This window comes from Mus pahari, chromosome 18 (assembly GCF_900095145.1).
Source record: "Mus pahari chromosome 18, PAHARI_EIJ_v1.1, whole genome shotgun sequence".
NCBI lineage: Eukaryota > Metazoa > Chordata > Mammalia > Rodentia > Muridae > Mus > Mus pahari.
This window is the reverse complement of record NC_034607.1, coordinates 4672075-4675228: the sequence shown is the minus strand read 5'-3', so window position 1 is coordinate 4675228 and position 3154 is coordinate 4672075.

The following is a 3154-nucleotide window of genomic DNA, read 5'->3' as shown; positions in this document are numbered from 1 at the left end:
ATTTCTTCTCTCATGGTGCCTTCTCTTTCTACATCTGACTGTGACTATGTGTCTGTCTCCTCTGAGCAGAGTGTAAGCAGTTCACAGGTAGTGACAGGCCCCATCCCCATCCTTACTTTGTGTATTCCCCAGTTGTCTCTTATGCTCCAACACAGGCAAATCTGGGAAACCTCCATTTCTGATTGGAATTTAGATTTCAATAACCTACTTACCACTTCCTGCTTCTGTTCTTAATCAAACATTCATATATAGTTGTTCAACTTTTGGCAGATTGTGTGATTGATTGGTGACCTAACAATGAGTAAAACCTGATGGAAAACTAAAGGCTCAGAACCTTAGAAATTTTGTGTTTGTTGTGTTAATTCTATTGCCTGTATGGCATTGGTGGCAGTGTGGAGTCAAGGGAGACCTAGACTGTGCACAGTTGCTGCTAGTTCCACCTGGGCTTTTACATTGTTCCTTTCCACCTGAATAATTTTTCTATCTGCTACTCCCAATCTTGTAATAGTCCTGTTCCTCTTGGTCATGTGATAAGAAGGTCTCAGGCATTTTTTGCCCTTTTTCCAGGGTCTGTGATGTTCTCTCTAGTGGACAGTCAGTCTGTACTGTCCTCAGTAGGTTAAGTCAGGAGATATTTAATTTCTGATTTCAACGTGAATTATACTTGTTCTGAGTTTTGTATATGAGTATGGTGTTATTGTCTTCTGTTTTCAAATATCTGTGACAATATTAGAAAGTNTTTCTGTCAAATCACANNGCTGTTCTCTGTTCTATTCTGTCAAAGTTGTGAGAGGGAAAGCCTGGTTTCTGATAGCCCTGGGTAGTATAACATGTCTGACAAATCCACAAAACATAATTTGTCAACAGGATGTTTTGAAGCTCAAGATCGACCTGAGCTGCATACTCAGAACTTGTTCTAAAATAAGGCATTAGTCAAATAAATTAAATACTAAATTGTATATTGTGGATACAGCTCTACTATGTTAATGTAAATTCAATGATAACTGAGTTAATATCCTTTTCTTATAGAAAGAAGTTTCAGTGTAAATAAATTTATGTGGAAGTAATACAAGGGTTCAGCTTACATAGTTCCCTTCTTTATCCCTAGGCTCCTTTAGATAACCTTGCTTGCCTAACCTCCTGTCCCAAGCATAGAGGACCAAAGGGCAACCTTGATAATGATCTGGGCTCTCCTCTCATTGCCCCCAGATTGACATTGCATGAAGTATTTCCATAACAAAGTATCCAGGCATGGCCTTTGGAATGCTATTTAGAACTCATGCCTCTAGGAAAAATGTGTCTCACACAATGAAAATCAGATTCAGTGTATGGATGTATCCTCAACACCATAGAAGTATCAGAGCGTCCCTTAGGGGTATGGTCAGACTCTGCCATTGTGCTTGTTATTCCACCTATGTTATTAGAACCAAATAGGCAGATTTGAGGAACCAGTGGCTAGATGAAAATCACATGGGTTAAAAAATCACAAACCATGCAAGTACCCATTAATAGGAACAAGTATCCATGGATCCTCAAGACTTGTTTTGATCCAGTTTGAAAGTATTATGTATCATGTTGATAAAATAAGGGTCTTAAATTTCTGTTCCCAGCATAGTCATTATGGAAGAATATAGGTGACAGAAGGCAATTTACCATAGAGATACAGAGAAATTATATATATACATATATATATATATATATATATATATATATATATATATATATATATTAAAATGGTCTAGAATTGCTGATATGTTGGTCCCTGAGGTTGAACTCAGGAGAAAGTTGTGACTGAAGCAGCCATTAGAACAAGGATCATGGTAAAGTACCTTGTCTCCACACACTACTCCCAGGATACTGACCCCAAAATTTAGGTTAGAGTGAGGAGGCAGACTCTAGAGTTTCTAGATTCCAGGAATTAATCCTTACATTACCCATCTCATTATGTGTTGTGGATTTGGTTTATTTCTTGCATAATGTTATTTGGGTTTCCAAAATTACACTGGAATCCTCAGGTCTGCATGTAAATTCCTGAAGGTCTAGGCTTCCTGTTGGGTATGATTGGTAAGTAGAGTTGCTGGTGTCCAATGGCTGGGCAGGGGACAGAGTCTGACCTACTAGGATTCCCAGGGATGGAAGCAGCAGGAAGAGGAAGCTACCATGTCAGGAAGGAGAAGGTCTAGTCCTGAGAAATGTAGGACAGATACACAGTGAGACTGCCAACATGTAAAGGTTGGAAATTAGGGCCTGGGAGGGCTGCAAGCCTGGGTCTGGGATAGAAAGATGGAATATGGATTTTAGTAAGTAATAACTCAGGAGTATCTGTGGAGAGCCATTAGCAATGTGGAAGTTTTTATGTGGTCCAAACTTGAACTGTTTAAGACATATTAAAATAGAAGACTACATGTCTGTCTTTCATTCATAAATTCAGAGAATATGAGAAGTAGCAAAGATTTCTGGCAGGCACATCTAGGGAGATTAGAGCAGACTCAGAATACAGCAACAACCCTGTCTATCATTCCTTTGGCAATTCTTAGAGACACCAAGTCCCTAATGCACATGAAGGTTATAAACTGAATTGAGAGAAGTCGTGACTAAGACTGTATTTTTTAGAAAAAGAAGAATTGATGGATCCTGATTTCTTTTGATCCCTGTCCTTGATCCAAAGTCACGAGTCCTAAGTTCAGGAGGAAAAGAACCTTACAGAAGATTCAAGGTTCTGATTGACTAAGGTGCATTACCTGGAAATCTGAATTTCTGCTTTAACTCTGCTGATGTTTCCCTGTTCCCTAATTCGAAGTGGGCTCTCCAGTGAACACCAAATCTAACTGTTAGTTCTTTCAATCTGTTATATAAAAAATAGAAAATGGTACTATGTAGAAAATTTCAAGAACTACAAACCTTCTAAAACAGTTAACCAACTTTAGGTAGTAAAATTTGTGTGGTACAAGAAGAAAAAAACATTCTTTTCAGAGTGAGAAGGGACAGTGTTCATTTCAGAGATACAAGTGGTAGTTGAAACATCCTCTGGAGTTTGGGTGATGGACAGATCTGGTGAGTATTCGGGGTTTATCATGACCTCAATATGTTCTGTGATTTCTTTTATTTATTTATTTATTTATTTATTTATTTATTTATTTATTTATTTATTTAT